This window comes from Symphalangus syndactylus, chromosome 1 (assembly GCF_028878055.3).
Source record: "Symphalangus syndactylus isolate Jambi chromosome 1, NHGRI_mSymSyn1-v2.1_pri, whole genome shotgun sequence".
Classification (NCBI taxonomy): domain Eukaryota; kingdom Metazoa; phylum Chordata; class Mammalia; order Primates; family Hylobatidae; genus Symphalangus; species Symphalangus syndactylus.
Window position 1 is genome coordinate 121,440,476 of NC_072423.2, and position 14,685 is coordinate 121,455,160.

The window sequence follows — 14,685 nt, forward strand, 5'->3', positions numbered from 1 at the left end:
TTTGTATAAACCACAGTGTGTGTGTAAAATACAGACTTTGCAAATAAACATGTTATTATGGGCACCAATTGGTGTTAAACTGGCCATTTTCTTCGCTTATTTTATTATACATTTAGTTCTTACAGACATCAACTGGCATTATTTTGATCTGTTTTTCCACTTGATTTTTGCATATTTGGTTGTTTTAGTGCAAGTTTGTTTTTCCTTAGATATTCATGGTCAAACTTCCACCTCGGCATTTTACTTTGTTTCTTCACGTATTTCCTATACTTTATTTTTAAATCTCTTTAGGAGAAGAAGCTCAGTTACAATCTAAATTTTTGTGGAGTATTGTCCCTTTACTTTATATTTCTCCTATTACTTTTTTAACTAGCTTTAATACTTCTCCTTTACCAACATACTGTTTTTCTCTTTGATATTGACCACTTGATGTTTTGTGTTTATCACTGTCCACTTACCTAACATTTTCTGACATCTGTAAGATTTTCTTCCCTTGCAGTGAGTCATAGTGAGCCCTGCTGAGGGTAGAGAAGCTGATTCTGCTTTGCCACCTGAGGCGCACAGACACGTGGTAATAAAAATAACATAGAATGAGGCTGCAGAGCCCTGCACAGAGGAAAGCACTGTTGGATAAATGGCCATAAACAACACAACATAACTTGCAATAGTGCCCACACACTACTAGTTGATAAAACTCAGTGTGGCTTTCATGGGAAGAAGCAGGCCTACTCTGTGCAGCTGCTGCTGAAAGACTAAGGAAAAGGTGTGATTTACAAATAATGCTTAAGGTCATCCCTAGCATCACTAGAAGCCCTGATTCTCTCCAATAGGCTTGCATTATTCTCTAGCAAATGAACCACATTTCACAGAGAACTCTGATTTTGTGATAATGTCCTGTGACACTCCCTTCTGACTGTTTTGCCTCCTTATAGAAAGAAACAACACCCTGCATTTCAAACTGTTGATTATAAAGTCTTAAATGTAGACCTCACATAATTGGGGTTCATCAATACACAGCCTTTTCAGTAAACAATGTCAGAAATTCAGGTGCGTTTTTCAGGCAATTTTATTTCATCTTCTTTTTTGCATCCTATGGACTTATGACTCTCTGATGCCCTAATAAAAGCTTGCTTTCTGTCAACATCTAGAATTCACAGACAAATTCTGATTTTTTTTCCCTAGCTTGAGGTATGGAATCAACTATTCTTCCAACGGGCAGTGGTTTCTCTTTTCAGAAAATTGCTTTAGAAGCCACAGGCACTAGGTCTACAAATAAGCTTGTTCCACATTCCAACTAGAATTTGTCAGGATGACAGCAAAAATATCCAAGAGCATAAATCACTGTAGGGACAGAACAGATAAAGCCTCCTTATAAAAAATGTCCATGGGTTCTTATTGACATTTCTAATTTACCTCTGTTTTAATATGTTCTTTTGCCTTACTCTAATAAAAAGTTTATAAATCCATTTTTCAACTTTTGAGCAACTAATTTTTCTTGTTTTCATTAATGTTAACAATCACAAAAAGCCATACATTGTCGTACCAAATCACAAGTCTAAATTTCAATGCCACCACCCCAAAATGCAGGCGGCTCATATCTTCTCTTCTTTCTTGACTGTCAGCTCAGCCATCCTGAAACCGGCTTTACAGTGTGCAGATCCCATCAATTCATTGGTCAGCATCAAGTTAGCACCAATATCTGAAAGGAAGGAAGCCCCAGCCTCCACCTAGATGAACACCAAAGAAACTGAGAGCTCAGAACACTCAGTATGATACATAGATACCCTGTTTGCTTAATAAAAGATAATAACAGGCTGGACGCGGTGGCTCACGCCTGTAATCCCAGCACTTTGGGAGGCCCAGGTGGGTGGATCACCTGAGGTCAGGGGTTTGAGACCAGCGTGGCCAACATGGTGAAACCCCGTCTCCACTAAAAATACAAAGAATTAGCTGGCCATGGTGGTGGGTGCCTGTAATCCCAGCTACTCGGGAGGCTGAGGCAGGAGAATCACTTGAACACGGAAGGTGAAGGTTACAAGTGAGCCAAGGTTGCAGTGAGCTGAGATCACGTGCCATTGCCCTCCAGCCTGGGCAACAAGAGCAAAACTCCATCTCAAAAAAAAAAAAGGAAAAGATAATAAAAGGTGAATCTAGACAAATACTACTTTTCAAAGTTTCAAAAATATTATCAGTCAATTTTCTCCATTTGAGCTCCCCAATTTGAATTTAGTTTATATTCCCTTTGTATTTTTTCTCTTACTAGTGCCTTTGTATATTTATGGAGCACAAATTTTAGTAGTAAACTCTAGCTTCACAGAGGGCCATGGATATATACAGCGGCGCACTGGCACCAGCCTGTGCCAGTTGACGAGAGTCAATTGTGTGCTTCTCTTCCCAATTCTGCATCAAATTTACCAATTAAAAGACAGATGGTAAACTCTAGAGAATCATGTTCATAGTTTGAAATCTGCATTGTGGCCCGGGCGTGGTAGTTCATGCCTGTAATCTCCAGCACTTTAGGAGGCTGAGGCGGGTGGATCACCTGAGGTCCAGAGTTCAAGACCAGCCTGGCCAACATGGTGAAACTCTATCTGTACTAAAAATACAAAATTAGCCAGGCATGGTGGTGGGCACCTGTAATCCAAGCTACTTGGGAGGCTGAGGCAGGAGAATCACTTGAACCCAGGAGGTGAAGATTGCAGTGAGCCAAGGTCACACCTTTGCATTCCAGTCTGGGTAACAAGAGTGAAACTCCATCTCAAAAAAAGAAAGAAAGAAAGAAAGAAAGAAATCTGCATTGTGGAAATGTTTACACCACGGACATTAGCAATCTCTATAAATTAGGCCTTTTTACCCAGAGACCCAGTTGTTGGGTATTTACGAGGAAAACTCTTTTTTCCCAAAATTTTTCCCAAAACCAGTCAAAACATCAGAACATAAAATCAGTTAACATCAAGAATTATCAGTCATATTCCAGATATTATGGTTGAGAATTCCCACTCAAGAAGTTTACACAGAGTAGCTTTTGGAGCTTTATGTAATTTTTGCAATATTTACTGGTAGTGCTCCTCAGAACCAATCCTTAAAAGATAAAAAATATAACTGGATTATAGCACCTTTTAGTTATAATATCCAAGGCACATTACATTTAGCTATCCACCCATTTCAAGTAATTGTCAGATAGTTTTGATTCATCCCCAGAAGGTTTTATTTCCACAACAGACAAACAGAGATTCAGTAGTTTCTTGTTATTAACATTTTTGGGCTAATATCTAACTTTTTGCATGAATTAATATGCACTATACTCTCACCTCCACAATCATTCCGTAGCAAATGTGTGTCTTCTGGATGATGTGGAAGAGAGAGCCCAGCAAGCACTATGGGCCTGGCTTTGCCAAAATCTAAAACAGGCCAAAGGGATATTAAATTTCTTATTTGGTGTGGGTTGGGCTGGGCCAGTAATTTGTTCTCACTTACAGTGGTCTGTCATATGTTTCACCACCACCACCACCCTGCCCCTCACCATGTTATTCCCAGGAATGTAATGGCCTCAGATATCCCATCGTTGGAAACGCTTCATAGTAGAGGTTACCATTTTGTTGTTTATTTAGCACCTGAATTTAGGCAAGAGAAACATTTCTACCTGAAGATTCCATGCAGTCAAATTTCCCTGCCTTTTTATTGGAATTTCTACAGAGACCCATGGTCTCCCCAAGTGAGGAAGCCAGGGCACTCAGCCCTCACCCTCCAGCTGCCTTGGGACAGTACTTGCCTGATTCCTTTTTCTGGGGGCATGACACTCTGAGCTGTATCTCATCTGGATCTATCACTCTTCCTCCCTACTCTGTGGCATTCTCTCTCATCCTAGCCCCATACCCTGAACAAGACTTCATCTGACATTGCCCCCATATTTTTACTTGCCTATTAAACTTGGCTAGGAATGGTTGTGCCCACTCAAGGACACAGAGCCATGGCCTTGTTGGATCTTTGGGCATCTGACTGTGCTTGGCCACACCAGCTCCTAGCACAAGACTGTTGCTGATGCTCTTTCTTTCCTCTAATCTGACTTTCCCTCTACCCTAGTACTGTCCATTTTACATCCCTCCACATTCTGCAACATTCTATTTTCTTCTTAATTTTCCTACCTATTACTAAACGAAGGTTTGGGTGGAAGGATGTATTTCAACTCTTCCCCATTTTTCCCCAAGTCAGAAATCATCAGAAGCCACAAGAACAAGCCCAGATCCAAAATTGAACCCAAGCAAGTATTTTTGTTTCCTAAGACATATAACCTCGAAGATACCCCCAGGCTTTTCAACTATCTTTCACCTATCTCTTCAAACAAATATGTCCACCTAATACTGTTAACCATTTATATATAGCTTTTAATTTCTGTTATTTCTTCAAACCAGGAATTATTTTAAGTCTTTTTTTTTTTTCCAAAAGGATAGTTTTGTTTTGGGGATACTCTTTTACTTTGTTGTCATTTTTATTCTATTGCATTATAAGAAAAATGTGAGACCTTATGGCTTCTGCTTATTGGGCAATATGCAATATAATATTGTGTGTTGTTAAAATTTATGCATAGTATATTATATTACATTTGCCATCTACTGTTTGCTTTTTATGTTCCTTATTTTGTCCTCTAAATTTATCTATCTAATGTGTGTATATCTGATTTGTTTAACCTTCTATTTAAGATTTTTATCTATAAATATACCACAGGTGATTCACTCATTCTGTTGTTGGACATTTTGGTAATTTCTCTTTATCTCTCTCCTATTTTCAATGCCAAACAATGATTCATTGAACAGATTTACATGTACCTACTTTTTCTATGAATTCAAGTTTTCTCTAGGATGGGTGCCTAAAATTATAATTGCTTGATCACAGGTTATACAATTTTCTGCTTTGCTAGTATCCCCAGATTGCAACCCAAAGGTATCATAATAATTTATAAATCTCATCAGTAGCTTATGAGAATTTTCCCCATATCTTTGCCAATACTTGATTTTTTTTTTATTTTTGCCACTTTGGTGGTTGTGTAACATCTTTTTTTTTTTCACATGTCCCTGGAGAAAGACATGTATCTTCAGATTGAAGAAACTTGAGTCCTGAACAGAATAAATAAAAATAAATCTGTACTTAGTGACATTATAGTGAAACTTCAGAACACCAAAGACAAAGAGGAAAATCTTAAAAGCAACAAGGAGAAAACACAATGTACTTACCAGGGAAGGATAAGCAGACTGACAGCAGATCTCTCAGTGGCAATTATAGAGGTCAGAAGACAATGGGATGACATCTTCAAAGTGCTAATGGGCAGGAAAACCTGTCAAACTACAATTCTATATGCGGCTGCTCAACCCACAGTTATTCCCCCAGTGGTTGTATCTGTGCATCCCCAATTGGCCTCCCTCCTTTCTTCACAAATAGATACTCCTCCTTGACCAAGAGTCTGAGAGATGTCTGAAGGGTGGCAATCCCAGCCCCTCCCCCTCTTTATGATATTCACTCAGAAAACATATTTCCATCTAGGTGTGCTAAACCTTTAGATTATAATATTTTTCTTAGCCATCAGGACACTGCAGGGATAAATTAAAACTTTCATTTCCCTCGGTTTGTACAATTGCACTGTGGGGAAGGCAAGTCAGTCATTAATTAAGAAACTGAGGCACAGATGGGTTAAATGACTTTCCCAAACTCATACAGCTAGTGAGAAATAAAACCATGTCTCAGCCCAGTTTTTGTTACATAACTCCATGTCCTTTCCAAGATTTCAGTGTTCTTGCCCATTTTCCTGACACTTTCTTTGAGCCAGTACTCTCAAAATGCCAACAACTGGAAGGTGTATTAATTTACTAAATTTGCTCTCATGGGAAGGCACTAAAATTTAGCAAAATAATCAAGATTTAAGCTATAAGTTAAGAAGAAATATCAAGAAATTGAGTGTATGTTTACAAATCAGATGATTTCTTTTAAAAATAAAAAAAAGAAATTATGAAAGAACTAAATTAGTGGGGAGATAAACCTTGTCATGGATCAGAAGAGTTGTTACGTTTAAAAAGTCAGTTCTTCATAAATTGATCTCCATATCCAGTGCAATTCTGATAAAAATTCCAACTGGCATTTTGGTAGAAATTTACAAGCTGATTCTACTGTTCATATGGTAATGTCAATGATCAAGAATAATAAAAGAGCAATATTATAAAAGAAAAAAATCAAGACATGTATCAGATTATACTGAGAGGTGAATATACTCCAATGAAATCTTACTTTATAAATATTAACTGTAGATAAGCCTATATAGAAATACCCATAGAAATATTGCTCAGGGCAGAGGAAAAATGATTTGTAACATCCAAGGATTTTTGATTAGTTGATTATTGTTTTGTGAAAGCCAATTTTTTGTTAGCTTAAGTAGGACCAGGCACCTTGATCATGAGAGTTACTCTGTGGAATAGTGGCAAGGGTTCTTGTGGAAGATCTGACATTGTGTCATCTACTTCTAGATACTCTGAATAACGAAGGCAGAAGACTGCAGTGCATCCAAAATTCACTGGTCACAGAGGAAGGACTCTGCCCATTTCTTTTGCTCTAAATGGATGGCATTAGTTTGCATTTGGTCCTAGGCTAGCAAAGGGTCTCTGGCTGCAGCCTTTCAAGTGCTCTATTCCCCACTAGGAAGACAGTCATATTTTTCCCTAAATCACAGATGTAATTATTGAATAACTGGTTGAGCTGGAGGGCAAAACCAACCTGAAAGTTTTAGGAAAGGGGTCAGCAACTTACTGCAAATCTTACAGTATATGGAACCTTTTGTGTAAAAGTTGATACTGTGTGCATCTTAAGAAAGAGAATGAGATATTCATTTTAATAATAATGACTTTTCTTACATTATAATTATCTTTTTTAAATGAATTACAAAAATGGGACATTTCTAGGCAAAGTCTGTTTATTGTAGCAGAGTAGAAAGTAAACCAAGTCCATACTCTGCCAAATCAATAGCATGGTGGCTTAAAAAGTAGATCAGAGGGGGATTTAAGGACATGGTTTCAAGACTGTTTCCATACATTCCAGAAAACAACAGTTGTCCATATCAAATAATTGGGGGGAGAAATGAGGGACAACATCAAGGTGTAAAGCCATGGTTCTTGCTCTTATGAGGTTTACATTCTAGTGGTGGAGACAAGTAATAATCAAGTACCCAAATAAATATAAGAGTAAATGCAAATAGTGAATAGTGCTATGAACATGTGAATAAGCAACATTTTTTTTTGTTTTACTGTATGAGCTCTATCTACATGCAAGCTTTATGCTAATTGCTTAATGTGTTTGTTATTAATTTGTCTTCACTTGTAAAATGAAGCCTAGAGACCTTCAGTCCCTTGTCCAAGGTCACACAAGTAATAACCTTCAAACAGGAATTCCACCCTTGGAGACAGAATGCACCTGGCTATGGGTCAGCACCCTTATCAGGGGTCATTGCTGGTGGCTTGACGGTGGGAAACTGCATAAGTCAGAGCAGAGCTGGTTTGGGAAAAATCAGAGTTAGCAGCCAGGGACAAGATCTGGAGAGAGAAAGTAGTGAAGAGGGTATAAAGTCCAGAGCAATAAAAATATAGAAAGGTTGTTAAGTAGCTCCGCTACAAATCTATAAACCAAGATCTTCTGTAAATTTAAGTTGTTAAAAAAAAAAAAAACAGATATTGTGATCAGAGATGTATGCATTGAGGTGAAGAAAGAGATGGAAAATAGGAGTTAGAAGAAGAGAAAGAGGTGGCAGTACAGATTGTTTGGAGGGGCATGGAGAGGCTGCAGTAAATAGAAAGCTGTGGTCTCTTTCTGCCCCTAACTGCTCCTGCCCCACCCCCTACCTACTGAGGCAGTGAGCAAATCAGATAAGATCTCAAGTCTCAGAAAGAAGCTGTGGTTTAGGAAAATAATGCAGTTGTAGTTATGAATAAATATACTAGACAGCTAAAAGCACTTGACCTTTGAGTCAGAGGAGAAAACGCATAGAAAAGGAAATGAACTAGATGATTTGAAAATAAAGAGTCAACTGGCAGATTACCATGGTAAAAAGATGAAAAGTTAGGGTCATCAGACAATGCCAAAATCCACGTTAACAAGAATTGGAAAAAAAAAAAAAAAAAAGATGCCATTTACAGTCTAAGCCAAATAATGAAGTATCAGCAAGGCATCAGCTGGAAGAAAAAAATTTTAAACTTGGAAAATGATTTTTTGACTGCTGCCAGCCAAAGCTCTAGTTGAAAATAAATGCAAAATCTGGCAGCTGGTAGTAGAGATCCTTAATGATCTCCATGAGCAGAAAACTAAGGCTTTGCTAAAGGATCTGACTCAGAAAGCTCATAAGCCCCAAGAGAAAGAACAGAAGCTGTCAGCTACAGGAGAAAGGGATGTTCACAAAGAATTCAAAAAATGCAGGGTGAATTATAGTAAAAACAGATTATGTAAAAATCTGTTGAATCTCCATGAGAACAAAAACAGGGCAGGATACCAGGCTTTTTCTTTTGCCTGCATCAAGATTTCTTCCTGGAAAGAATCGAGATGCTGCCTTCCTAAGACAAAAATTACAGGTAGCAAACCCAAAGATGGATGTGCTTAAGAGATCAGAGAAATAAAATCAAATCCAGGAAGATCCACTAAATAACTCCCATCCATAAGAGGTCCTAGAAGCCAGCCTGGCTCCCATAGGATACCCCTGTGAGTGCTGAGGTGTTCTAATCCCCACTATGCCATCCATCTGTTCTTGTTAGGAAAGAGGTCTGCCTAGCAGTGAATTGGTTGTGAATGGACGTCCACCTTGGAAGAGAAGGATATATAAGTGTAAAGAAAAACTTTACCCTTTGATCTGCATGTAAACATGATTGAATTAATAAATAGTCAGAATGTCTATTGAGTCCCACTTTCTCTGAATGACAGACTGCCCAACTCTCCTTGATGGTGGATGCAATAGGATTATCTCCATTGCATCATTAATCAAGTAGAACTGCCTGGAGTTAGCATGGGCCACCACCTGAGCCAGGGAAGTATTTTCAGTGTATTTCAGAGACACTCTAATATTGACCCTGGTATGGTTTCATTAATAGAGAATGGCCCAACAGCTCTCTTTCTGCATGAAGGGTAGATTTGGTTAATGCTGATGTAAATAACTTCCCATCTTTATCAGAAATACACATCATTAACTCATCACAGGAAGGACTTCGACCACCATCAGTCACCTTCTCAAACATGGACCCAGATGTTCTTCCTCACCCTTACTTCCTGGTGATTTTAAACCTCCTAACTAAAGGACCAACGTCCCTGCTGAAGGAACTTAGGAAACTTACACTCTCTTGATCCAAGAGAAAACTTTCCTTCTAGACCTCAGTAACTTGGCATTATTTACCTTTCCCTCTACAAAATCCTTGCACCTTTTGGGTTCTAGGGAGGAGTCCACCAGCCTCTCCAGATACCACTACTGGGTCCCACAGATCCCCAGCCTCAAGTTGTGAATTGACTCTTGAGAGTGCATAAGCTTCAAAATCCAATATGAATGTTGGTAATTAGACTTAATACTTTTTTAGAACTGAGCTTTATTAAGAGATCTTTTTGAGCCAAATGATCGAATTATGATAGATAACTGATTTGCTATAAAGTAAGGCCACTACTTAAGCTGTAGCTTCCTGTTTTCTCCACTCTCCTCAAACCTATTTTATGTTTACCAATATCGTTTATATGTCATTGTAGCTTATGCAACAGAAATGGATTTTAGTGCCATGTAAAATATAATACTTTTACATAAATTTGTTTAAAACTAAAAATATAGGAATAATTATCAGGACTGTTTCCTCATCTGTGTTCTTTTGCTCACCTGTACTTTAGATAAACCCAGTCAGCTGATCAAAGTCAAAGCACTGAACTTGATGGTAGGTAAACTGTTGCCTAAGAGGAAATAAGTAGTCACTGAAATACCAGTCAATTAAACTCAAACCTATGATGTCAAATAGTACACTCTTTAATTCAGTAAACCATTTAGAAAACCACTAACATAATGATTCTATCAATATTTGTTGCATTCGTGAAAATGTAGTCAGACTCTTTTTGTTCCAGTGGAATCCTTTATCTGTATGAAGTCAGAAGTCAGCATAGACACTAAACACTACTTTTGTTGATGTGAAGGTGTGGCCTGAAGTCCTGCTGGCTCCACCTTCCTCTTATCTCATAAAGTGGGATCTCCAAGTACCCCAGGGTACTCTAAACCAATCTCTGTTTAGAAAATTCTAGGTTGCTGCATCATGGTAGTAAGGTAAAGGTCATGGTTTCACTGGCCATGGGGGTCATGACAACCTCTCTCATTTCCCATTTACAAACACAAAGCATCCTGTGATGTAAGGTGAATGCATAGTTGATGCTCAATAAGAAGTTATTTTATCACTCCCCTTACCCAACCATTCCTGCAAGGGTATACCTCTACTACAATAGAAATAGTGAGTATGCAAATTTTCTCCAAGTAACAACTGCACACCTGACCCTTGGGTCAACAGTATCATCTTTGTCCACTAAGGACACTTCATTTTATTCAAGCAGAGATACTAAGTACCTGGTAATGGTGTTATTAGCTGGACAGAGACATGTGTGATGGAGTCAGGCAGGAAGCCTTCCCAGGGCCCTTCCAGCCCTGAGTTTCCACATTTTCTGGTGTAAGCACAGCAGCCTAGATGGACAGGGAGCAAATTACTATCTCAGAGTACAGGTCCATCTCCCTGTAATCTGTTGGAATTTTTACAGCTTCCCTTCATCAAAGTTTCCTCATGAATCTTTATTCACTGGGAAATTTAGACTCTGCATTTCTTTCTCCAACTCTTATTCCTTCCACCTGAAACCATATGAGCCTCAAGTTTAGATCTGTGATTTAGATCTAAATATGAAGTTGTAGGCAAAAATGTAGTGGCAAAATGTTATCTTGAATTTTAAATAAATAAAAATATAAATTCATCTGGGCCGGGCGTGGTGGCTCACGCCTGTAATCCCAGCACTTTCGGAGGCCGAGGCGGGCGGATCACGAGGTCAGGAGATCGAGACCATCCTGGCTAACACGGTGAAACCCCGTCTCTACTAAAAATACAAAAAATTAGCCGGGTGAGGTGGCGGGTGCCTGTAGTCCCAGCTACTCGGGAGGCTGAGGCAGGAGAATGGCGTGAACCCCAGGGGGCGGAGCCTGCAGTGAGCCGAGATCGCGCCACTGCACTCCAGCCTGGGCGACAGCGAGACTCCGTCTCAAAAAAAAAAAAAAAATATATATATATAAATTCATCTGGAGAAAGAATTATACAGGTCATTTCAAAGATGTGAGTTGAAATGATTTCTTTATAACTCTGTCTCCCATCCTCATGCCTCTGACCTCAACACCATCATCCACATTGTGAACAGGCTGCCTCATCTCCTACTTTACAGAGGAAATCAAAACCACAGGCAGAAACTGCCTCAAGGTCCTGCTACTAAGTCTGCAAATCCACCAGAATCTACATTCTCCTTTTCTCCTTCCCTCTTTTCCAGTGAAAAGGCACCCCTGCTCCATGCCTGATCCTCTCACCTGAGCCTGATTTGGCCCCCTCAACCGTCCTATACGGTCACCAACAGTTCCTTGTTGCTAAATACAATAGACACCTTTGACTTCTTAAAAATATCTGAACTTTTGAAAAAATATTCCTATAAAAAAAAACAAACAAACATTCATTCCATCAACAAGTGTTTATTGAGTTCTTACTAGTGTTAGGAACGTGGGGGGAGGGGGGAACTGTAGCAAGTAAACAGGTGTTGGCAATCATGGAGTTTACATTAGGCGGGGAAAAGAGCCAAGCATTAAACAAGTAAATAAATGAATAGAATAGTTCCAGAGGGTGATAAGTGCTATAAAGACAACCAAACTTAGAGTGATCAAATAGAGTAACTATGGAAACAGCACCGAGTTTTCAAGGGAAGCACCTCTGAGATGATATCTGAGCAGAAGGCACCTGGCCAAGATCTTGGACCAGAGTATCACATGCGGAATGAACAGCAAGAACAGAGTTCCAAGATGGGCACAAGCACTGAGAATATATCACAACATACCGTTTATATGCACAAAAAGAAAGAATAGAAAGAAGGCAAGAAAGTGTAGTCTTGCTGGGTAGGGAAAGAGCTTCTGAATCAAAAGCAGAGTGAACCAAGTCTGGAAGAACAATGAACCTTGTCCCCTGTGGGCTAGGGCATGGCCTCTCCTCCCTTCCACTGGCCTCCTAAGTAGAAAAGCACTGGAGAGGTTGGGGAGAAGTGTGCAGAAGGATTCATTGCTTGCATCTTTTCACTCTTCAATCCTGACTTTGGGAGCCAATAAACCATGTAGCTAAGTTTGGGCCCAAAACAAGCCAGGAAGACTCCTAGAGTAACCCCAGCTGGAATTTGAATAGAGATGGATTCACTCCAACCCCTCTTCTCCCACCGCCCCAACTCTGAGCTGAATAGGGAAGGCAGTCCAAAAGGCGATCCTGCAAGGCCGTTGCTGAGGATATAGTGCAGCCCTAAGTCAAGGTCAGGCCCCTGAAGGGGGTGTGTCAGCGTACAGTCGTCTCATGATCAGCCTCAGTGGTCAGGCTCCTCAGGGACTTGGAGAAGTCCCCAGTATTTGTGTGTGGGAGAGAAAATGAGAGCCCAAAGACATTCTCTGAAAGCTGTTTCCCGACACACACACACACACACACACACGCACACGCACACACACACACCAGTCCACAGGAGCACAAGGTGATCTAAGGATCCTCCACTTCACCCAGGGGAAAACTTCCTCCCCGCAGCATGTGTTTGTGTGTAGGGGATGTGGTAGATTCTGGTGGAGTGAGGATCGGGGTTAGTTCCTATGGCCCTGACCAAGAGGCCATACTAAAGATCAAAGTGCTCCACAAGAGTTTTGGGCTATAGATGGTGGGAGAAAAACAGAGAAAAGAGATGGGAAGTCAGTGCCCAACCCTGTCCCATTATAATTGGGTTCAAACCCCCTCACATCAGGAAATGGCCTCCTACACAGAAAGAGAAATCTTGGACTGCTTAACCTATAAGCCACCCCTTTCCACACTTAACTCTCTTCTCCCCCAAGGCAAAGCTCCTCTCCTATTTTTCCTGATCTCACTCCACGATCAAATGAAAATGTGGAGAGGCCAGCCAGGGAAAGCACTGCGGGGACCAGGCCTCAGACTTTCCGAGGAATTAGGGGGTTAGATGTGGAAATAGGAACTCTGAGCACCACTTCTGGTGGTGAAGTGCCATAAGGCCATGAGCCTGTGTCCCGAGGCGGGGTAGGGTCGGGGGGAAGCAGCCCTGTATCTAGGATCACTTGGGAGAGGAGCTGGGGATAGGGCATTGTGGTTGAAGCCAGACAACATTCCCGAGGTCATACAATTTGAAAGCAGTCAATTCTAGAGTTGGGATAGTTCAGATGGGCTGAGCAAGGCTCAAAGGCAGTGCCTTAGAGGACTTGCTCTCACCCCAGCTGGGCTAGGAGGAGATGTTCAAAAAGCCTTATGTAAGGTCGGAGACAAGGGCCTGAGGAGTGGGAGAGAGCAGCTTTTCAGGCCTTTTCTCTCTGCTTCTGACACAATTCATTGGCTACATCTGACACATGGATTTCGACAACTCCTACAGTCTCTAGGGATTTCTTTGCATCTCTGGATCATATGGCAGCCTAATATCTTACTCAGAAAATAACTTGGATCTTCCCCAGAGCCAATTATAGCTCTGACTATGGGCTGGCAGGGAACTAATTAAGGAAACCAAATGGCACAGAGAAAGAGAGAAATCCAGCTAGAGATTAATTACAAAGGAGAAAGTCAAAAATTAAAAGTTGAGCTCAGCAACAGGATGCCAGGGATAGAAGGGAATATTTGGAGGACAACATGTGGGTTGGCACTTGAGCCACCTGACCCTGAGCCATGAAAGACCCTGGAGGCCTGTGCATATCCTGGAGAAGAAAGGACTGCAGGTGAAACAAAAAGAACTGTGCATTAAGCTCTAGAGCCCGCGGGTGCTGCTGGAACCCCCTGACTGGAGTACAACACACAGAGATAGCCCTGCTCACCTCCAGGCAGGCTGCCCTGAGGCCCCCATGCCATGGGGACCATGAGCATCAGCAGTTGCCGAATCAGCAGGTGTTTGCCCCTGCATAATATTTGAAGCCAGATAACTTCATCCAGGGGTAGATGGGTTGTGAAGCAATGAGTCCAGGAGCCGAGGCCGTTCATTCACTTTAAACTCCTCCTTGGTCACTTCTTCTTTGGGGTCGGCCTGATCTTCCTTTTCAATCTGGTTTACAAAGAGAAAAAGAAAAACACATGACATAGGTAGGTGATGTATAGTCTCTCTCTTTCTCTGTGCTCAGTTAATATAATTGTGGATTTTGAGATTACCTTTGAGGTTATTCTGCAAAATCCCTCTCTTTAATTTCTTAATTCTGGTAGTCTCTGGCCAAAAATAATATGATAATATTTTTTTCTTGGCCCGAGCCTAGGAAAGATACTCTTTAAGAGTTCTATTTTATGTATGATAATTATTCCTTTTCTGGTTAATCATTGTAGATAATTTTGAAACATAGAAAAACACAAAGGAAATTAAAGTACACCCACTCCTGGAAAAAAATTTTACTACTTA

General features: G+C 40.5%; 1 protein-coding gene across 2 annotated transcripts in view; it reads right to left on the reverse strand.

Annotated features, from left to right (window-relative positions):
- Positions 1 to 1,048: 1,048 nt before the first annotated feature.
- The window catches only part of MOBP (myelin associated oligodendrocyte basic protein), a 58,736-nt gene continuing 45,099 nt past the window's right edge, over positions 1,049 to 14,685 (reverse strand). The window contains exons 5-10 of one of the 2 annotated variants that reach the window (XM_063636674.1): positions 14,117 to 14,340; positions 11,600 to 11,715; positions 10,607 to 10,720; positions 9,878 to 9,948; positions 5,232 to 5,315; positions 1,049 to 5,114 (exon numbers count right to left, since the gene is read on the reverse strand). The gene's annotated coding sequence lies outside the window, so the exon portion shown is untranslated. The remainder of the gene's footprint in view (positions 5,115 to 5,231; positions 5,316 to 9,877; positions 9,949 to 10,606; positions 10,721 to 11,599; positions 11,716 to 14,116; positions 14,341 to 14,685) is intronic. The other variant, XM_055282431.2, reaches the window with a different exon arrangement.